Raw genomic sequence first — 23671 nt, forward strand, 5'->3', positions numbered from 1 at the left:
TAGTACACTTTCACAGCTGGTTATTTTTCAAAATTACCCGCAATTGTAGTGATCTATGTAGATTTTTGCACCTATGGTTATCCAGAGCATTTATAAGTAAGATATGTTCATAAATAGTAGAAATAGTTGTTAATAATACATTACAAGTTATCTAGTGAACTTCTTTAAACATACTATGTTCATTTACATTTAGTTACTTAGAGTTTAAAAAGAAAAGTATATTTAATTCAGGGAACTATTGGAGCTCAAATTTTTTAAGTTAGCAGATCTGTAAGATAATTTTTTTTCTTTTTTTATGGTAAAACAAGTGAATTTCTATATTAGCAAGTACTAACACATGATAAGTGATAGTGGCACTTATATTCTAAAGACATAAAACAAACCCCTTATTTTCCAACAAAAGAAAGTATAAATATTTGAATCATAAAAACTATCAGCTTCAAATTTGCTGTTACCAAGTTAATGCAATTAGTTTCTGAGTCCTCAAAAAGTAACAAACCTCTGATTTCCAATTATTCTTAGATAATTTTAGGATGCCATTATTACTTAAATATCAAACATGGAAAACAGCTTGCTCACTCAGTGATTAATTACCCTGCTCAAACTTTAACTATTGAAGAGATTTAAAATGCCAGAAATTATAAAAACCCTTTGCAGATTATCCAGGCTATATTATTTTTTCTAAGAAAAAAAGAAAACATTTTTGGCACATAGACAGTGGGCTTGTGAAAAGCCCTTTGTCACTCACAGCCAAACCTCTTTCTGGAAAGATAAGAAAGACAGTTGCAGTATTAGAAATGTGAGCTATCTAAAGAAAACAACATGGTAACATTATTGGTATTTAGCGAATTGCCTACTATTTTTAAACAACTACTTATTAAGTAAAACTGTTTTCCCATTTCCTTTGAAAAACATTAAGACCTTGAAAGTATTTTGATAAAGAGAACAAAAACTATAGTTAAATCACTTTTTAAAATGCCACATTTTCATGTGTACTTAGAAAACACAAGGGGGTGGGGAAAAGAGTTGTTCATTTTCCTGAGGGTAGTGAGAATAAAAATAAGCGGACAGAAAATACAGCACAGAAAGCTTATACCCCCTGAAACAAGACAACGAGGAGCACAATCAGTTATACAAATGATTAGAAATACAACTTACCTCCTCTGACAAAAGCATTTGTGGGGATGCAGGAAGGGGGAAAGCCAGGTAACAGATTAAGGAGAGTCTATCAGAGCTCGGAGTCCCAAGCAAAAAACTCAATAGGAGACAGGTATGTTTCTCCCCAAGGATCTTCATCTCTCCAACATCACACCTTATTCAAACTTCAATCACCTGACTAGTGGGAACCCACTTACTGTCTTCATACTACTGGGAGTGATTCCAGAAGCCACCATGCCCATTGAATGTTTATAGCCTGTTCCCAGCGAGGCTTTATGACCCATGCCACTCTCTCAGGGCGGCAGAGCTGCCCTGGGATGAAGCGTGCAGCCTGGCAGAGAAAAAGTTCTCTTTAGGTTCGACTTCCGCTAGAGAGCAAACAGACACAAACAGCCAACGCTGTCCCAAAGCATCGCTTAATCACTCGATCGCACATACACGCTTTTAATAAAGGCTGCCCGAGAGCTATTACAGGTGTGACGTTTCCATCGGAGAAGTTTTTAACACTTCACACCAGGGCTTTCAAAAAAGACACCAGGACACCACTTTCATCTTGGCTGCATTTTAAAGCTCCTCTCCCAGGACAGAATCTCCCCTCCCTTCCAGTAAACACATGCTTGTACATATTAAAATAAAGAGGCTGTATAAATTAACGTGAGGATGCTCTCTCGTTATAAACGAATCCACCCCAGACCCACGACAGGCTCACCATTTCCCCAAACAGGCTTTTGGGGTATAGTCTTTGGGGGAAACAAAACAAGAATGCAAAAAAAATGCAGACCAAACAAAAGAGACACAGTAACCCAGGTCCTAGGAGAACGCTCTCAGCTGGGCTTTCCCGGAAGGTGTCACGCACACTGCCGCACTGCCGTTCCTGTGCGAGAGAGATCCAGGGGGCGAGGCGTGGTGACAGACAATGGGCGCTAACACCACACGGCCAGTCTTAGCAAATTAGGTAAATTAGAGATCATTCGATGGCATCCTATTGTTGCTATTGTAATCGCAGTCATTCTCCCTCCTGATGGTGCTTCATGATGAAGTGCGGTTCTCACAGGATAATTGGGAGAGATACCGAAAGATGCAGGGATGCAGCATCTGGCTTTAACAGCTCTTCAGATTCAAATTGGCATTTTACTTTATCTTGAAAATTTATTAGAGATTCGGATCATGCCGGTTTCGGGTGGCAAGGTGAAAGCAGGGTAATTTTACTCTATGAATTATTCAATCTCAGCCTGGCGAAATTGCCATCCATGAACCGAGGCTCTGACAGTCCCTTCACAGAGCCTCCATTACGCTTGTCATTTTTATTTCTTTATCTACCATCTCTTCCCCAGTTACCCAGCTCGTCCCTGAGGGCTCAGCTTCACAAACCAAAGTAGCTCGAATTGGCAATAACCTAAATGTGCTGCAGTCTCAAATCGCTGTCTCCACAGGCTGTCTTTTTCCCCCCAAATCATTAAAATCACATCCATGATGATATCTGTGAGGCTGTTCGATCGGATGAATTCACACACACACACACACACACACACACACACACACACACACACACACACGCGGGCAGCACCACTAACATCACAAGAGAAGATAAAGTGATGCTTCCTGCTTCCTTCTTTGTTGTCAGCGTGACCCGTCCTAGTGCACAGCAAGCATCACGCAGACCGGAGCCAGGACTAAAGCAGGCTTGCCTGGCACCCTGATTTGCAGCCAGAGCAGATGAAGCCTGCACGGAAGGCAGACTAATCCAGACAACTGTATACTTAAGCGAGCACGAGTGTTTAGGAAAACAAGAAGAAGCCATCGGATGACCGAAATTAGACTGCCTTTCTCCCGGGCTCCACCTGCACCCGGGCTGCAATCACGGGCACTGTCCACTTGATGGCTGGTTGGGTCACTGCTAGTCGACAGCTGTCCCTGCATCCAGAGAGGACTGGGAGTGATTTAGGTCAGTGAGTCTGGCTTCGCCTTGAAACCTCAGAGTTCTAACTGAGCACCGGGGATCTGCGCCAGCTCCCGGACCAGCCTGAACCGCGAGCTGTGAGAGTCGCACAGCCAGAGCGTCACTTCGGTGGAGGTGCCCGCACAGGCCCCAGCCAGACCCATGGTGGCAAGCAGCGTCTCCTTATTCCTGCAGGTCTGGTGGCCTGGCATGAGGAGCCCCCGCACCATTCCCACCAGTGGTGGGAGACCAGCCGCGCTCCGCCAGGCAGTTTGCACAAGGCTCCGAGCAGGACCTGCTCTGCTGGAAATGCACGCTGCCAAGTGAGAAGCCGTCCTGTGCATGCAGACCGCTTCTCTGCTGCTGGCTACGCAAAGGTAAATACTCCTCATGTGAGAAATGCTAAGTGGTAGCAGGAAAGAAAAAGAAAAAAAAACACACTTTAAAGCTCTGGCGCTTTGTGTCTGCCTTGGCTCTGCCGCATTGCGACCAGGAAACTGCAGGACCGGAGCTCCGGCAGTTGCGATGCTGCAGACAGCAGCAGCTCTGACATGGCAGTCAGCTGACTGGCAGGGTGTTCCCCTTCCGTGAACTCGACAGAACCAGGCCAGTGGGCTAAGTGGCAAGCAGACAGATGACCTGGATTGTGAAGCGTGGCTTGAGGAGGACAGCCTCTCTCCGTCCACACCTGGCAGCGATCCTGCACACCTGGCTGGGACATCTTACATGGCTTCTCTCTCAGGCAGCAGTTTTCACCCGCAGCCTCGGGACTTAACTATTTCTGTCCTGCTTGCTAAGGTGGCAGGTGATTCTTGGGGTGACCGCACCAATGGGAAACACAGGTGGAAATCATCCCAGTCCCTATCGTTTTGGGTTAGTGTCAGTGTCAGAAGAATAATCATGGGAGAAAGAGTGCCTGTCCATGTGTTTGTTTTAAAAGCACACTTTTTTTTTTTTTAAACAGGTAGAAATTGCCTTAAGCCACCAGCAGGCTATAATCAACTGGTAAATTGTACTAATGGAATGGCAAGAGCGATAGGAAAAACTGGAAGGTAAATTAGTCCAGAAGTAACCTTCAGTCATGGTCTGGTTGCTCTAAAGCAGTTTGCTCTATTGCAAACTGTAGGCTGTGCATCCCAATTAATCTAACAATGGAGAGAGAGCCTTAGATGGCATTACCCCAGTGAGTTGAGGAATGCTAAAATAAGAAGGCAGTCATTACCAGGCATTTGTTTAATGACTGTAATCATACGGAATTAATTTAACTTGCTGCAATATTTAACCGAAAGTCAATTATAAATTTGTGCTAAAAGAATAACAATACAAGAATTTGCATAGCACCTTCTTCCTAGGAGACATCATCTGAAGGCAGGCTCACATCCCCAACATGTACAGGGCACTCAGAATGCGCTAAGTGCTCCCCAGAGCAATTTCCTGTCATGGCCCGCCTCCCTGCGGGCAGGAGCTTATGCTTTGAGCCTGGACGGCATTAATTGTATGAGTAGCCCACAGAGGATGACCGCATTGACCCAGACCCGTCCCTCTGTGGACTCAGGGATGCTTTTTCCCATTTGTGTTTTGTGGGCTTCACGAATTTTTCCATTTGCTTCCTATTTGGTTCTCTTGACATGAATCCTGCTCCAAAGAAGAAGTTTGTAGATGGCAAACGGAGGGGTCAGAACTAGATGAAAGAGCATCGTCTGCACAATTATAAAAGTACTGTGAGTGTTAAGCAACATTTAAAGGAAGGACCGATCTACTTGGAGGCGGTGGGCTGCAGGAGTGAGCTTAGGCCCTGGCTGAGGGATGGTTCCTGGAGAGGGACCCTCATAGGCCACTCTTCTTGTTAGAGAACCCAAGGCTCATAGATCCGCCTTGCTACCTTTTCAAAGCCTGCTGTCAAGAAATGAGTTCCATATAATACAAATAACCAATAACTAATTTTTTTTATTTTTTAATTACAGTAGACATTCAATATTACATTGGCTTCAGGTGTACACTATAAAGGTTAGACATTTATATAACATACGAAGTGATACCCAGGCAGTCTAGTACCCACCCTGGCACCATACACAGTTATTACAATATTACTGACTATATTCCCTATGCTGTACTTTACATCTGCATGCTCATTTTGTAACTGCCAATTTATACTTCTTAATCCCTTCATTGTTTTCACACAGTCCCCAAACACTCTCCTCTTTAGCAACCATCAGTCTGTTTTCTATGTCTATGAGTCTGTTTCAACTTTGTTAGTTTGTTTTGTTCTTTAGATTCCACATATGGTGTTTGTCTTTCCTGTCTGACTTATTTTCCCTCTGCATAATACCCTCTAGGCCCATCCTTGTTGTCACAAATGGTAAGATTTCATTCTTTCTTATGACAGAATAATATTCCATTTGTATATACGTACCACATCTTCGTTAGCCATTCATCTGTTAATGGACACTTAAGTTGTTTCTGTATCATGGCTATTATAAATAATGCTGCACTGAACATAGATGTGCATATATCTTTTCAAATTGGTGCTTTGGATTTCTTTACATAACAGTGTGATTCCCCAGAGGTACTTACATTTTTTAAGAAAATGAAGCTTCTTGAAAAGGTACAGCTATCTAATTGGGGAACCTCAAGCGCCAACTTTCCAGGTGGGAAATCATTTCTGAGAAAAATCATTTCAAAGGGACCTTCATAGATGGACTGGGCTCATGGTGCCAAACTCCCAGTGTTGTAGGTTAGCCAGCATGTGCCACAAATGTGGTGGTCAGTGTAGGTCACTGGAGCAGCATATATTCTGGAGGCATCTCTCACCCTCCACAGTACATCCCACCTTTGATTATGAATTTTCTCAGGTCTTGCCCACCAACGAAAAAGTGGCCCAAACATTGGTATTTTTTTAAAAGCCATGGCCAGTGTGGCTCAGTTTACTGGAGCATTATCCCAAACACCAAAAGGGCAAGTACCTAAGTTGCCAGTTATATCTCATCAATATCCTCTCTCCCCGCCTCCTCTCCCCCCATATTCTCTTTAAACTCAATTTTTAAAGTGCTGCACAGTGGTTAGAGTGCTGGCCCTCATATGGAAGGGTTGAAGGTTTGATCCCTGGCTCCAGTCAAGTTGGGTTCTGGAAGCAAGCAATTGATGCATTTCTCTCACATCAACATTTCTCTCTCCCTCCCTCTCTCCTTTTAATTCTCTCTCAAAAAAAAAAAAAATCAATGGGAAAAATAACCTTGGGTGAGGATTAATAGAAGAAGGAGGAGGAGAAGAAAAAGTAGGAGGAGAAGGTCTTAAAATTATATATATATTAAGGCCTGGCTGATGTGGCTCAGTTGGTTGGAATATTGTCCTGGTCAGGGCACATACCCAGATTTCGAGTTAGATCTCGGTTTGGGGAACATTCAAGAGGCAACTGATTGATGTTTCTCTCTCGCATTGATATTTCTCCCTCTCTTCTTCTCCCTTCCTTTCTCTCTATAATTAATAAAAACATATTCTCAGGTGAGGATTAAAAATAAAAAAGCATCCCCAGATAATTAATTCTAGTACACAGGATGGACTACTAATGGTGAAATATGCAATATTCCTTTTGCACATGTGAATTTGTGGTTAGAAATTCAAAAATACTGTATGCATTTTTGTTGAACTCAAGAATAAAATATATATTTATAAATCTTTAAATGTATTGATCTGTACTTTTAGGATTCTGTACAAATCAATAAAAAGCAATTGATTTGTTAATAGAGAAAATCTAGTCCAGATGGTGTTGCTCAGTGGTTGAACCTTGACCTATGAACCAGGAGGTCACTATTCAATTCCCTGTCAGGTCACATGCCTGGGTTGAGAGCTGGATTCCCAGTAGGGGGTGGGCAGGAAGCAGTCAATCAATGATCCTCTTTCATTATTGATGTTTCTTTCTCTCTCTCCCTCTTTCTGAACTCAAAAAAAATGTTTTTAAAAAATAGAGAAAATCTCGCCGAAACCGGTTTGGCTCAGTGGTAGAGAGTCGGTCTGCGGACTGGGGGGTCCTGGGTTCGATTCCGGTCAGGGGCATGTACGTTGGTTGCGGGCACATCCCCAGTGGGGGGCGTGCAGGAGGCGGCTGGTCGATGTTTCTCTCTCATCAACGTTTCTAGCTCTCTAGCTCTCTCCCTTCCTCTCTGTAAAAAATCAATAAAATATATATTTTAAAAAAAAAATAAAGAAAATCTTGCCGAAACCTGTTTGGCTCCGCGGTAGAGCGTCGGTCTGCGGACTGAAAGGTCCCAGGTTCGATTCCGGTCAGGGGCATGTACATTGGTTGCGGGCACATCCCCAGTAGGGGGTGTGCAAGAGGCAGCTGGTCGATGTTTCTCTCTCATCGACGTTTCTAGCTCTCTATCCCTCTCCCTTCCTCTCTGTAAGAAAAATCATTAAAATATTTTTAAAAAATAATAAAAAAGAATATGGCATGTGGTTATTACAGAATGGAACTCCGAGAAGTAGTACAGATGCTCCAAAAAAAAATAAAAAATAAAAAAATAGAGAAAATCTGCGTAGCTGTGATACACCCACATGTGCTCTGCAGTTGGAAACAGTGTAGCCAGCAGATAGTCCTGCCCTCTCACAGCTCCTGGTTTCTTTCTCTCTTCCAGTACTGACCACCTTGTGTTGAGACCTTTTGTTCCTCTAATTCCTCCTCAGTGGATTTGTGGGCTCTTCCAGGGCAAGGGCACACCACATTCCTCTTGATGGCCCTGGACCCTCACTCTGCCTGGCAGGTGGCATGTCTTCAGTATTTGTGAAAGGAATGGGGAAATGCTAAAGGGCGCTTTCCTGTTGGAGGAGAAAGCACAGAGATAGCCAAGCTTCCAACACCAGAGCATCAAGCTCTGTGTGTTGCACTGTGGACTATACTTCCCAGTGACAAAGACATGCTAATTCTCAATGATAAATATTGACTTAACGTCTATGTAGCAAATAATTTTTAAAGGGCATGCATATGAAAAAAATGAGGGACATGCTTTTGAAAGTCAGTGAAAACTCTCTATGTATTTAATAACTAATCAATTTCATTTAATTTTAGAGATTTTTTTTTTTTTTTTTAGAAAAATGAGACATTCTTTGCATTTTTGAGAGTGAAGCCAGTGAAGTGGTGGCTCTCCGTGCCTTGGTTAGAAAGCTGCCCTCTCCAGCACAGACAAGGAAAACAAATTCTGTTATCTCCATTTTATACTACACATTCTTTTTGGGTTTTTTTTTTCAATACTGAATTCTCTGGCAGTCTTGTGAAGTTGGGTCACTTCTCAATAATGCCTTTATATGCAAATGTAATACATAGGATATGTACCTATTAAGTAGGATTGCAAAGGAAGCTAATTGTATTAAACATCTTAGCTTTAAAAACTTTGCCATAGGAAAATAATTCTTCCAAGGTGAAATTGCAACGTGACTTTGGTTGTCCCTGTTCCAACTATTACGAAAAGAAAAATAGTTCAAGAGGAGCTTAGACAAGATAAAGAGCTGAGAAAGAAAATAGATGACTATATTTACTGAATTTCAGTAAACATGAAATGGAATGTTTCTTCTCAAAAAGTGATATTTTCAGTGACCAGCAGATTCCCCATCTTCACGTTTAAGAAAATATGCTCTACTTTCAAAGGCTGCAAGTCTCATTTTACATACCCTTCCTCATGCTTTGAGGTGGAGGGAAAGTAAGGCAATTTATTTTCTCAAGTTTTGTTGTGAGGGAGGAAATTGAAGCTCAAAAATATTGAGCATGTTAGCAAAAAGGTCCTAGAGCCAGGATAGAAGTCTCTTAAACATACATCAGGCCACATCCTATTACATATTTAGTCAATGATTTGCAGCAGTGGGTAGAGGCTGGGTACTAAACCACTGGCAGATGGAAATGAACCATAGTGGGAATATTTACATCATGGGAATGAACAGACACTGAAAATCAGGGCTGTTATATGTTGTTGTTGTTTTTCCTGGGGACATGGTTTACATGTAATGTATTTAATGATAACAATTTCTAACCCATAATCTATCCCTTTATTTCTACCCCATAATCCAGAATATAAAGCACAATAGTTAAGCATAAAGCTCTTAGGTCAGAGGGCTTTTTTTTGGGTCCTATACCATTGATTATCTCTGCGATCATCTGGAATTCAACTTCCTTTTCTGCAAAACAGGGCTTATGACTACACTGTGCTCACAGGTTGTTATGTATATTCATGAAGTGGTGCATATGAACACTAGCATGGATTCTTACTCACGCTAAGCTCCCAATGGGTGTGAGCCATGATTCTTTCCCTCTCTATCTTCCTCCTCCTTCTTTTTCTTATTCAATTGGTCATCCTGGAAGATTGACATGATTTGTACTAAAACAAAGATTTTTCTAAGAAATTACAGACAAAAAGCAAAAATAGAAAAACTATAAACCACTTGGGATTTTAGAGAATGAAATGTTTGTTACCTTATGGTTCCCGATTCTTGTGGATAATAGAGATTTTTTGCATAAATTCTATAATCTAAGAGAGCATCACAATTCAGCAGAGAAATTATTGGTGAACATAGTTTCTGGGTGATTTTAGAGATTTTCAAGAAGCCAAATTAAAACCATACATTGTATTAGGAGCCAATATATGCCAAACATATAATCAGGCCTCTTGTTACATAGCCCCACTTATGAATATGTTTTCACTTGTGGAGCCTAATGGCCAATTTGTACACCTGCTGGGACCTACCATATTTTTCAGAGCTAAGAATTCTCCCATTGCCCTAACTGGTTTGGCTCAGTGGATAGAGCGTTGGCCTGCGGACTGAAGGGTCCTGGGTTCGATTCTGGTCAGGGACATGTACGTTGGTTGCGGTTGCATCCCCAGTGGGGAGTGTGCAGGAGGCGGCTGGTCAATGTTTCTCTCTCATCAATGTTTCTGACACTATCCCTCTCCTTTCCTCTCTGTAAAAAATCAATAAAATATATTTAAAAAAAAAAAAAAAAAGAATTCCCCTATTAATGAGATTGAGCTTTGGGGGAAGAAGCTTTATCCAGAGGTCCTAGAGGACTTAGTCAACAGAGGCCAATGAGTTGGAATATCAAGTTGGCTCTGTCCACTGGTATAAGTCAGTGAGTTGTCTTCTCTTCCCCTTTCTGTTGGTATTGGCATGCATGTGGAATGGGTCTCATGGATTCTGTCCCATTCTTGGGCCTCTCTGCAATCAGAGTGCTATTGAACATAGGACCACTGTTATAGAGAGAGGCTAGAGAAGCAGCTGAGAAGAAATGGGCCAGAACCAACCTCACTACCACTCATCCCAGCCAAACCACAAAAGAGTACTGTAATGCTATCACCATAGTACCCTAGGCTCAAAGGAAGTATAAGAATAAAGTCATGCAGTGTTCACACACTGAGTGTTATAGGCAGCACTCTGTCAGTTCAAAGAGAGGTCAGGTCACCAACTTCTCCTTGTTCTGCCTCCTTCCATAGGTTGTAGGTCACTGGGCCCACCTACTTTGTTCTTGCTCATTTCTGAAGCTAAAGGTTCACTCCCAAAAAATGGCATCAGATGTGACAACAGTAACTTGTCTAAATAGCTAGGCTGTAGCCTAGGAGACATCAATCTTCCTGACTCTGGAAAAAATATATAAAAGCCTAAGGGACCAAATGACCAAACGACCGAAGGACTGGACGACCGGTAGCTATGGATGCACACTGACCATGAGGACGCTCAATGAAGGAGCTACCCTCTGGTGGTCAGCGCACTCCCACAGCAAGAGTGCCACTCAGCTGACCAACCCATCCCGGTGATCTACTAACCCAGTGGCAGCCACTCACTCCCTCAGTAGCCCTGCAGGTCCAATCTCCAGAGAGGGCCAGGCACTGACAGACTGGCTTTGCTGGTGCCACCAGCATGATCCCAGCAATGCCACCGGCCTCCAGAAAGTCAGCCTCTGGCACCACAGTCTTCTCCCTAGACAGTCTGCAAGGAAGAAATGATACAAAAGTAGCCGCCAGGTGGCTTCCAACAACCGGTGTGAACATCAGTGGAATGGATCTCAGGCCCATAAGGGCATTCCACTGCCCATCGGAGGAAGGGCTGATCATGGATGGTCTCCTGGCCCCTTTTCCTCCTTCCTCCAGATGGGTGCCAGATACAGGGCTCACAGTTGGCAAGCAACGCTGTGGTGGGGTGAGCCTTTCCTGATCAGGACTGACTGGGTGTGAGCCTACGGCAGGTGCAGTGGGGCCAGGATGAGTGGTAGCAGTAGGCAGGAGCTGCAAGTGGCATTGGACTGCCAGTTTCAGCCCAATCTCCTCAGGCCAAGCTGAGGCCAATAGAGCACAAATTCATGCACCAGGCCTCTAGTTTCTGTAAAATAACAGAACTGTGAAAAGTACAAAAACAATTGCCATTTAGTGAGTATCTGCAGTGTACCAGGTAGACATGACCATCTTCCCAATGCTAAGTACATGCATGGAGTTTTCTATATGCAGAGTTCCAAGAGCTTTGCATATAATAACCCATTTAATCCCTACAACAACCCTGTAGACAAGACATTATTACTGTCACAACAACACCATTAGGTGGAAACTTTATGCCCCTTTCACAAACAGGAAAACAAAAGTGTGGAAAAGTGAATATTATTCAAATCTCATATCCAGTAAACACAGGCCTGTAGATTGAAGCCCAGATTATCTGATCTGGATTCAAATGAAAAACTGCTCTTAACTATTAATATTAAAATATGGGCTTTCTACAAATTAGTGCTCAGTACATTAGTATTTGCATGGATTGGAAGAGGCTAGTGAAAGAAGGAAAAATAGAAACTAGACTTGGAATTACCCAGAGGAAGGCTTAAAGTCTAAGAGTTGGTGAGTAGAGAGAATTATTATTAGAGAACTAGGAATTATTAGGAAACTAAGCTTTTCATTAAAGCATTCTTTTAATGATATTTAAATTCAGCATTTGAATGCTGGTAAATTGGATCTCTGAGTGAGAGGGGGAAACCTTGGCTTGTAGTGTTTTGCCAGTTTCCATGGTGTGAATACTCCTGTCATGGCTGACTATTGTATAACACCTACACATAAACACAGGGCTGACATAGCAGGACCTTTTGTAGTCTCCTGTATCTTTCAAACACAGGTGCCATCAACAATATTTATTGCAAGCCCTGCAAAGCCAGGGACATGTACAAATACATAGCACTCACCAGGATTTACACCTGTTCTGTACTTTCTCATACTCCATCCATGCACAATGTTTTGAGGCCCCAAAAACCACACAAGTCACTCTTAAGTACATGAATTATCATGAGGTCATGATATGAATTTGACCTAGCAAATTAAATGGCAATTACCCTTTGAGAAACTATGTAACTCTAAGGATAATCACCATGTTCTGTGTAATTCTTTTTTTTTTTTTTTTTTTTTTTAGATCTTTGGGGGTACTAATTTGTAAAGCACATATAGCCAAATGAATAATTACATAGCAAGGAGCTGAAAGGTAATTATAAAATAATTGCATGCTATTTGATCCCTCCATGAAAACACATTTAATAGAATATTCCTTTAAACTTTTTCTTGTATCTGTGGAACACTTTAAGATTATTCTTTTTTCTTAGTTCTATTTAATGCTCTTTTAATAATAATATTTGATAAAATATAGTAAAGTTTAGGTTGTAAGGGTAGGTTAGAAATTTGGTATGAAAATTGATTCCCTCCTCCCTCTACATTAATTTCTTTGGTTTTATTATTTTTATTTTTTAATTTTATTAAATTTATTGGGATGACATTGGTTAATAAAATTATATGTTTCATGTGTACGATTCTATAATACTTCACCTGTACATTGCACTGTATGTTTACTACCCAAAGCCAAGTCTCCTTCTGTCACCATATATTTAGCTCCCTTTTTCCTTTCTACCTTTCCCACCCCATTTTTCTTCAGGTAACAATCACACTATTGTCTGTGTTTATAAGTTTTGGGGTTTTTTTATTTGTCTTGTTTGTTCATTTGTTACTTTCAGTTTTATAATTCACATATGAATAAAATCATAAGGTTCTTGACTTTTCTGTCTTATTTCATTTAGTGTGATGCTCTCAAGACCCATCCATGGTGTCACAAATGGCAGTATTTCATCTTTTTTTAGGGCTCAGTAGTATTTCATTGCATATACACACCACATCTTTTCTTTATTTTTTTTAAAAAATATGTTTTTATAGCCCAGCTGTTGTGCTCAGAGGTTAAGCATCAACCCAGGAACCAAGAGGCCACTGGTTTGATTCCCCATCAGGGCACATGGGCTCAATCCCCACTGAGGGGCATGTAGGAGGTAGTCAATCAATGATTATTTCTCATTATTGATGTTCCCCTCTCTCTCTCCCTTCTCCCTTCCTCTCTGAAATCAATAAAAAATATTTTAAAATATATGTTTAATTTTAGAGAGTGAAGAAGGAAGATGGAGAGAGAGAGAAACATTGATGTGAGAGAGAAATATTAGTATGTCAAAATGGAACCAATCATTTTGTATTTGCTTTCTCACTCAACATACCACTGTTTCCATGATAAGTTAAATACTGTTACAGCCACTGAAAGTTATTTCCAAAGTATAAAAGAGCAGAAATAGTCAGCATTATTATGCTAAGAATAATATATTGAGAAAACAAAGAAAGAGGCAATAAAATCAGGCAGAGTTTAGGTTCAGAGTTTCATAGTGCATTAAAGTGATTTAGCAGGAGAACAACACATTTGTGAAAACTAGACTTCTTAACAGATTTATGAATGCTTTCTGGATGCATATCAATTAAATGATCAGCCCTTAAGATACAAGCATCCAACATGCACCCAGTTTGTCAACTTCTTTGACTTATAAAAATGGCTGCCACTGAGGACAGATTTGTATTTTGCATTTAGTGGGGATGTTCAACACTGTTGAAAATTGAGGAAGGAGATTAAGGAGGTGGACATAACATATGTTAAATATTCTTTTAAGAAGTGTGGTTAACAATGACTCATTAGAAGTAGTAGTTTAAAAGGTACATATTTCTACAAATGGGGCTTTGGAAGAGTTATTTATTTATTTAGGGTAGAGGTTTAAAATAATTTTATTGGCTGAGAAAAAATTAGTAGAAAGTGACATGTTGGAGATATGGGAGATAGAAGAATAAATTGATACGCTAAAATTTATTGAGATATAATTGACATATAACATATAAGTTTAAGGTATATAACATGATAATTATATATATATATATATATATAATGAATTGTTTTTACATTAATATACTACTTTATATAAAATGTCATGTAAACAGATAATTGTTTTACCTGTATTAGTCTCTTTTTTTAATTTTTTTATTGATTTCAGAGAGAGGAAGGGAAAGAGAGAGCCAGAGAGACAGAAACATTAATGATGAGAGAAAATCATTGATTGGCTGCCTCCTGCAGGCTTCCTATCAGGGATCAAGTCCACAGCCTGGACATGTGCTCTGATTGAGAATCGAACTGTGACCTCCTGGTTCATGGAAGGATGCTCAACCACGGAGCCACACCGGCCGTATACCTGTGTTAGTCTTGTGATTATATAAATGGTGTCTTATTTCCTTTTAATTTGACACAGTGCCTACCCTTTTCCTGAATGGCTGACACCCAATCACTACAGATTTGTAAAACTAAAAGGGACCTTGCAATAATCAACTTTTCATGGTACAGGCTCAGATGTCATCAAAACTCAGGTTTGCAGTGAGTCCTAGAGTTGGCACTCACCTCATAGTCTCACATCCAGTGTTCATCGCACTGCACCACCCCATTTGAATAACTGACACAAACCTTCCTTTTATCTTATACCCTCCCTTCAGGATCTCATTTTACTTTACCCAAAAATGTATTCGTAGCCTTTTAAATATCCTCAGGCATTAATGAGGGATTAAAGAAAGTTTTGAATATATTGTACTTTGGCTCTAAGCACGTGACTGTCCAGTTCACAACCCCTGAGAACCAGTGGCAATAGTAAAGTCCCCTTAAAGGCTTTTGCAACTATAAGAGCCACAGTGCCAGAAAGGAAACACACTGAAAAACGGCCTCAAGTTTTCCTTTGGACTTGGGGTGGGCCACTCTGCCTTCACCCTCAATGTTGGGATCTCAGTAAAAATGGCTTTTCCTCAGTAATGATGGTCACGCTTTCTAAGTGGAAAGCAATTGCTGATTTCTCTTACCACCCTGAAGTGGAACAATATTGGCACAAACAGTTCCTTGATATTTAATAACTCCCTCCAACTGCTGCAGCTGCTCCACAACAGACACAGGGAGAGATTAGATATGGCATTTGCACCTGGCCAGCCATAAACTGCCTCTTAGTTGCATAGGAAGGTTAGTAGGCTCAATTCCCCTCTCTCCTTAGACCCAGAATGTGGAAACATGAAAGAGAGCTGTAATTATTTAGAAACCATAAAAATTTCTGTGGAATGCACAGAAGGAATGGACGCTTTCCTAGTTGGTTGAACACTTTGGGCTGTGGTTAGACATGCCTCCTCTCCCCCCTTGTCCTTTATCCAGATGTCAGGCTATGAGTTTTGTTTCTGTCACAGGGGTAGGAGCGGACTCATTGGTTGTGTGCTCCATCAGTAGTTAGTGCTTTTACCCTTGAAAAAGCAGGATCTTTTCTCTTCCTGACCCTGCCTGGGTTCTTTCTGGTCCATTTGCCTCCAGCTGGCCTCTACCCTCACCACTATGGTTTTCCTGACTCAGCATTGATCCTGAAGTGGGGAAGTGGAGCTCAGCTTGAGAAATGGGGTGGAATTGGATGTATTTCATGGAGTTCTTTCCTTAATTATGATTCAGTAGATCCTGGATGGCTGAAAGCATGATTAAAATGAGTTTATAGACCTCTCCAGCCAGCTGTCATCTACTTAGCCACAATGTAGTTATTTGACAGCATTTCTTTTAAACCAACAGATTCCATGTTAGCAGATCATTTTAATGTGTTCCTGTATTTTGCGTGTTTTTTCCTCAAAAATTCTAATGCTCTACAATTTTGTTATAAGTATGTTATATGAGCATAATTCATTCTTAAAACTGAATAACTCCTTTGACCATGTGGAGGTTAGAGGCACACAGGAACTTTAGTTGAAATGGAAACTTGCCATATCGGTGACACATTCTACTCTTATTTTCTATAGGTTCCAAACTTTTCAAGTGTGAGAGCCCGTTTTTTACCGAATAATAGTAGTTTTGTTTCAGTCTCTGTTGATTGAGAATAACGAAAGCTACCATGAAAGCAGCATATTTTGTATGTATTAATCATTACAACAGCTACTCACAGATGAAAAATAGTAGTACATATATTACAATTCATTATTTATGCTGTCCTTTATAATACTTGGTATAAGTATAGATTCTAGTACTTCTTAAAGTAGCTCTAAGGGTTCCCAGGAGATCAAAGCCCAAATTGTAAATATAGTCATGCTTCCAAAGAGGAAATGACTTTTGCAGAAGGAATTTAGAGGGAAGGCTGTTAAAAGCACCTTGAAAAAAACTCATAGAATAAGATCTTTGGTTCACCATGTCCCATAGGACAAAAGAGAAAGCTAGGAAGATAGCTTTTGAGTTTCCAGCAATAACCTGAGATGTTATGCCTCATCCAAACGCAAATCATTTCACAAGATCAAAATTCTTTTGCTATGGACATAGGGGCCAACCTCTTAGAAAATTTGATTTTGAATGGTTTAGCCACCATATGGACATTATTTTTTTAATAGATCAATGTAATTACATAAAACTCCTAATCAGGTCAAAAACGTTTTATGCTTTTAGCGCGTAACCCTTAACCAGTATAATCCCTGTGCATTAGCAATAGTGAACTATGCTTGGAAAATACCTATTTAGTAAAAATACAGAGTACATGATGTATAATCTGAATTAATTTTTATATGATATTATTAATAAATATCGAGCTATAATATGTAATCTAAAATTATGTTCTCTTTATTAAGAACTGTAAAATAATATTCAGGTAATTGGGTATGTATCAAATGTTAATTCTAGCTTCATTTTCCCTTTAATTTGGAGCAAGCAATGTTTTTTTTTAAATATTCTCCAATTCATATCCTAGAACACAATGCAGAATTCCAGTGTAAATTATTCTCCTTGTTTCTCTAAATAGTGAAAAATAAATAAAATCATTGCCTCTCATTTCTCAGTAATCCTCAACTATTCCTATTTTCTCCTTGAAGTCTACTCCTCTTGATGGAATTACATTTTATTTGAAATCTAAAGACCTGATGTTTTCACTGGCTGAGAAGAAATGAAAGGATCAACCTCACACCCAAGCCAAACTAGTCCCTGGGTAATCCTCTGCATATAGCAAACAGTAGAACAAACAAAGATAAACTTCACATGGGCAGCTCCAAAGCCAGGCATCCCTAGGGGGAATACTTTAAGACTTCCCTTGGTTCCTAATTACAAAAATGAGATGGCTCCTGGTGAGGAGATATACATTTCCATGTAGAGTTTACACAAGTTACAGAGTGATCCCCTTCTACCTCACCACCACCAAACAGGCAGGGGACCTGATAACCTCTCCTGGTGGAGCTGCTCAGAGAGATCTTTGAAAGCCAAAGGGCAGACTGCTGACAAACTCAAGTGCCCTGACAATATGCAGTTGACCTGCCAATATCTTATGGCTGTACACCTATGCAGGCCTTCCAAAAGGGCAAAATCAAAGGCTTCGCTCTCAGTCCTGTTCTGAAGCAGGGGCTGACTACACCTTCCTTTACCCCAGCCACCACCTTGCCCACTCTCCCTGGATTTGCATCCAGGTGCACACTCATACATGTGGTGGGAATTCTTCATCCAAATGCAAATCATTTTGCAAGATCAAAATTCTTTTGCTATGGACTGTAGGGGCCAGCCTCTAAGAAAATTTGCATTTTGACTGGTAATATAAGCACAGCTATGGGTTATAGAAATGAAGGGACAAAGAGATCATTACAAAAGCAAATTAACAAACAAATGAGATACAAATATACTCTATTAACTGTCTAAATTTTTGAAACAGGAAGAGACTAGAATTTAGAATGCTGAAATGCATCCAACTGAAAAGGGGCAAAAATAATTTTAATGAATTACAACCAAACTTGAGATGCAGACTGAATAATTAGAGTCTTCATTATTGTAACTCAGTGGAAAACTGGCTTGATTTAACCTCTTCAGAGGATCTGTTAAAAAAAAAAAAAATGACTATTTCAATTGTAGGAGTTCTACATTGCTTATAGTTTCAGACAGCTAAGTTATAAAAAATGTTCAAGCTAATATTAAAAAAACTTTAAAACATTTCCAACCAAATATTTTAAATGATTTGCTAATATATTTTAAGACAATATTTATGTATTATAAAAAAATAAACCTTTGGCCATTTCTCTCGTAACCTGGGACTGCTGGCTCCTAACTGCCCACCTGCCTGCCTGCCTGATCATCCATAACCACTTTGCCTGCTTGCCTGATACCCCTGACTGCTCCCCTGCCTGCCTGATTGTCCCTAAGTGCCTCTGCCTGCCAGCCTGATAGCCCTAACTGCTCTCCCCTGCCAGCCTGATCCCCCTAACTGCTCTCCCCTTCTGGCCTGATTGCCCCTAACCGCCTCTGCCTTGACCCCGCCACCGTGACTTTGTCCAGAAGGACATCAGAAGGATGTCTCAAAGATGTCTGGTCTAATTAGCATATTACCCTTTTATTAGTATAGATATTCACCCTGAAAACCCAAGGTATCTAGGATCCCTGTTGTGGATAAACATGAATGCAATTAAAACAATTGATAGGAAAAGTTGAAGGGACTTTTGTTATAGCATAGTAAGGAGCTATGAAAATTCTGGGACAAGTGGAATAGGGAAATTAAGACAGTTAAACAGCAGTTTGCAGCCACCTAGAAAATCCTATCTTTCCTAAACCAAAGAAACTAAAGAGTAAATGGTTTGCAATTATCTTCCCCCACCAGAGGGTAAATAGCTTAAGTTACCCTCCTCAGGGAGATAGCTAACAGAAATCCATGGATTCAATGGGGGAAGAGAGGGACATATGTAATTCTTTCATATAATACTTTCAACAATAAAGATTATAAATAAATAAATAAATAAATAAATAAATAAATAAATAAATAAATTTGCTCATGAAAAAATCCAATTAAGTGCCATTTGCCAACCCCACTCAAGGACAGACAAAATAAGAGGGGGGGGGGGGGAATCTCATTTTGGTACATTGGCATAAAGCTGATGAATATTGATCCATTCCTAAATGCCCGCCTTTAAAACCCCTGAAAATGAATATCCCAGGGTACTCTCCCTCCAGGAACCATGCTCCTGCCATTCTCTTTCCCTTCTCCTTCCCCAACAAGCACTATCCCCTAACACCTAAGGCAAGCATGTCAAACTTGTGCACGTGGGCCACGTGTGGCCCACAACGAATATTTTTGCACTCCAGCTAATATAACAGTATATAAGAAATGTTTTAATAAAAATTTTGTAACTTAATTTTTACAATATCCTTTTATACACAATCTATAATAATAAAAGTATAACATGCTAATTAGACCGGATGTCCTTCAAGACGAAGCCAAGACTGTGAGGGCTGAGGCAAGCTGCAGCGGCAGTGAAGGCCAAGCCCCTTGCATGAATTTCATGCATCAGGACTCTAGTTATTAATAACGAACTGCAACATTCACTAATGAATGATTACTATAATCATGTTGCATTCATTTCCCTTATGCACAGGTGCACCATTTCTCTCCACTAATACTAGCAGTGAATATTTTAGCAACCGATTGCCAAATCATTAGTCTTGGACTGACTTGTTTGGTATGCGCAATAGGAAATATTTTGCTTCCGGGAAACAATTTATTTGCATTACACTTATTAATTTGTGCAATTATTCAGTGTCTGGTAAGTTAATATTCAAGAAAAATATAAATTTTTACTAAAATGTCCTATTATTTTATGTTAACGATTACTCATTTACTTCAGCCCTTTGTATTCAGCATGTCTCTATTGAAATAGACCTATGTTTCTATGGAAAATGAAGCTTTTGTGTGTTTTGCTTTGCCGCCACATAAACTTAAACCTTGTTAATTTGGCCTGTGTTAGCCTTTGAGTTTGACATGCTTGATCTAAGAAGGGACCCCATGAGACTTGTAATTGGGAGCAATGGGCAGTGGCAGCTCCTCCAGAGCTAACCTTTGAACCTGTCTCCGATACCCCCTTTCCTCTGTCTTCCCAGGCAGCCAAAGCATCCCAGCCTAAGTATATTTTTGCTGTGGTCAATAAACTCTTGCTTGCTTTTCTTTTTCTGTCTTTCTTTTTTTTTTTCTTTCTTTCTTTTTTTTTTTTACTTTTTGTGAGTTTATTTGAGCCAAACAATTGCCAGGAAGTAAAATCTTAATGGTTTGAGATAATGCTTGGGAGAATGGCAGTTTTGCACTTTGTTTTATACATTACAATCAAAAGAGGAGACATAAGTGGGTTACATGAAATCCATTGGTGATAGATTAGGGAGATAGGAGAAAGCAAAGTGGGGAGATCTCTGGGATTGGATAAAAAGTAAAATGATAGACACATCTTTTACTTAGGTGGTTAATAGTCAACAATTAACGATAACAATATGGGGATTTGTGTTCTCCACGGAGCAGTATCTGTGCTTTGATGGGTCCGAAAAAAAGAAAATTATTTTGACATTCCAATGAGATGTTACCTTAGATGCAAAAAGACAATAGGCCCACTAAGGTAAAGATTGACCTTTGCTAGGGAAGATACTAGCCTGTGACCTGACTACCACCATAAACTTCTTTTTAGTTTTAAAAGTCTTTTTTTTTAATTTAATGCCTTTATTCACAATATGAAAATATTAAATATGTTTCCTGATAGTCTTGGCATTATCATTATGTTAACAGTAGTTCAAAACTTGGCACTGAGAATTTTGATTAGAAACATTTTTATCTTAAATACTTCATATAAATTAATCACATGTGCATAGCAACATGCATGCATAAATGCATAATAAAAAGGTTTACATGCAATAAACATTAATATTTTGAAAAAAATACTTTAAATATAATAATATTACCAAAACTGTACTAACATACCTTAATATTATAGAAGTTGTAGGAAATATTAAAAATCTGCAAACAGGATTACTTCTATTATACACTAAAATATTTTTTCCTCTGGCTCTATTTTCATCAGTGTATGTTGTTCATTATATTCCACAAATGAGTGAGATCATGTGATATTTTTCTTTCTTTGACTGGCTTATTTCGCTTAGCATAGTGCTCTCCAGGTCCATTCATGCTGTAGTAAGAGTTCCTTCTTTTTTATACCAGCGTAGTATTCCATTGTGTAGATGTACCACTGTGTTTAATCCACTCTTTGCTGATGGGCACTTAGGCTGTTTCTAAATCTTAGCTATGGTGAATTGTGCTGCTATGAACATAGGAGTGCATCTGTCCTTTCTAGTTGGTGTTTCTGATTTCTTGGGACATATTCCTAGAGGTGGGATCAATGGGAGTTCAATTTTTTATATTTTGAGGAAACTCCATACTGTTCTCCACAGTGGCTTCACCAGTCTGCATTCCCACCAGCAATGCATGAGGGTTCTTTTTTTCTCTGCATCCTCTCCAGCAGTTGTCATTGATTTGTTGATGATAGCCATTCTGACTAGTGTGAGATGGTACCTCATTGTTGTTTTGATTTGCATCTCTTGGATGATTAGTGACTTTGAGCATGTTTTCATGTCTCTTGGCCTTTGTATGTCCTCTTTCAAAAAGCCCTTTGCACATTTTTTATTACTATTATTATTGGATTGTTTACTTTTCTTTTGTTTGTTAAGTTGTATGAGTTCCCTATAAATTTTGGAGATCAAACCCTTATCAGATAACACAGGCAAATACGTTCTCCCATGCAATGGGCCTTCTTGTTGTTTTGTTGATGGTTTGTTTTGCAGTGCAGAAGCTTGTACTTTTGATGAAGTCCCATTTGTTTATTTTTTCCTTAGTTTCCATTGTCCTATGAGCTATATTGGTAAAGATATTGCTAAGACATATGTTTGCTATTTTGTTGCCTATGAATTCTTCTAAGATTTATATGGTTTCCCATATTATGTTTAAGTCTTTTATCCATTTTGAGTTTATTTTTGTGTATGGTGTAAGTTGGTGGTCTAGTTTCATTTTTTTTGCATGTATCTGTCCAATATCCCCAACATTGCTTGCTTTTCTACACTTTTTTTTCTTGGCTGAAACATTTCCTTTAAGAAGATAAGAACTGAGATCTTGTTGTCTTCTTGGTAACACTTAGATTATTGAGGGGATCCACAGTGAGGACACAAACTTGGATAATGACCAATGTCATATACCTTGATCCCTGGAGTTTATCTTGAGCTCCTTTTCCTCACCAGACATGTAGTTTCTTAATCTCAGAAGTTTTAGGGTTATCCATTGGCCTTGCCCAGACCTGAGCCACCTCTACACACAGGCTTAAAGTGGTTCAAGACTCACCTGGGATGGAGCTCCTGAATCAGCAGAACACAGCCTTAGCAACCATGGCTGATGAATGATGCCAATAGTATTTCCTAGCTTCTAGGTCTCTAGGTCTTCCCATGTGTGATTAAAATTGTCCATGGACAATTATTAGAATCACTAATGAATTTTCATACTATTCTGAAGAAGACTATAAGGTTTTGTTTTGTTTTGTTTTGTTTTGTTTTGTTTTCGGTGAGGAAATTTATTTTACTTCCTAAAGAAAGGACATTGTGTTGCTAGATAAAACAGGTGAGGAAGAAAGAGTGGCTTGCACTTTTAAAGAGCAAGTAGTTGCTATTGCTAAGCGACAGAAAGGGAGGGGACTAAGTTAGAAGTTCAGTTGTGACCAGGTACCAGGAGTTGTCTTTGAAAAGGTACAGTTTGGCCCCACAGGTATGGCCCAGTGGTTGAGCGTTGACCTATAAACCAAAAGGTCATTCTTTCAGGCAGGGCATATGCAAGGGTTGTAGGCTCCATCACCAGTGTGGGGCATGTAGGAGGCAGCCAATCCATGAATCTCTCCCATCATTGATGTTTCTATTGCTCTTTCCCTCTCTCTCCGCCTCTGAAATCAATAAAAATAAAAAAATAAAAAACTCTTTTTTTTTTTTTAAAGGTATGTAACAGTTCATTTGCTTTCCAGGAGACAGTTGGGGAGATGTACTAAGGAGGTGTCTTATCAGAATTTTTCCCAAGCCTGTAAGGCCAACTTGGAACAAAAGTTATAAAGAGTTCAAAAGAGGTTTGTCTGAAGAGATGGGAGAAGGAAACTTTCTACAAACTACAGACTCCTTGGTGCAAATCATCCCCGAGTCGTTAGAGTAGCAGGGAGGAGGGGAAGGGAGGATTACACTCTTGTGCAGAGCCCTTGAATAGAGGGGCTATCTGAATCAGAGGAGCCAACAATCTTGGGGTTTAATTATCAGGTGCTTTTCATAAATTGTGGAAAGGCCACAACAACAAAAAAAGGAGAGGCCTGTTTTCTGTTCTTAAAATTTCCCCCTCTTAATATAAAAATTGTTATTTCT

The 23671-nt window shown here is 39.8% G+C and overlaps 1 long non-coding RNA gene across 2 annotated transcripts in view; it reads right to left on the bottom strand.

The window, feature by feature from the left end:
- Positions 1-6223, bottom strand: part of LOC123652685 — a 37262-nt gene extending 31039 nt beyond the window's left edge. For both annotated transcript variants that reach the window (XR_006742145.1, XR_006742144.1), the window contains exon 1: positions 1159-6223. This is a non-coding gene — a long non-coding RNA (uncharacterized LOC123652685). The remainder of the gene's footprint in view (positions 1-1158) is intronic.
- Between the last annotated feature and the right edge of the window lie 17448 nt (positions 6224-23671).

Source organism: Pipistrellus kuhlii, unplaced genomic scaffold, assembly GCF_014108245.1.
Source record: "Pipistrellus kuhlii isolate mPipKuh1 unplaced genomic scaffold, mPipKuh1.p scaffold_m20_p_2, whole genome shotgun sequence".
Taxonomy (NCBI): domain Eukaryota; kingdom Metazoa; phylum Chordata; class Mammalia; order Chiroptera; family Vespertilionidae; genus Pipistrellus; species Pipistrellus kuhlii.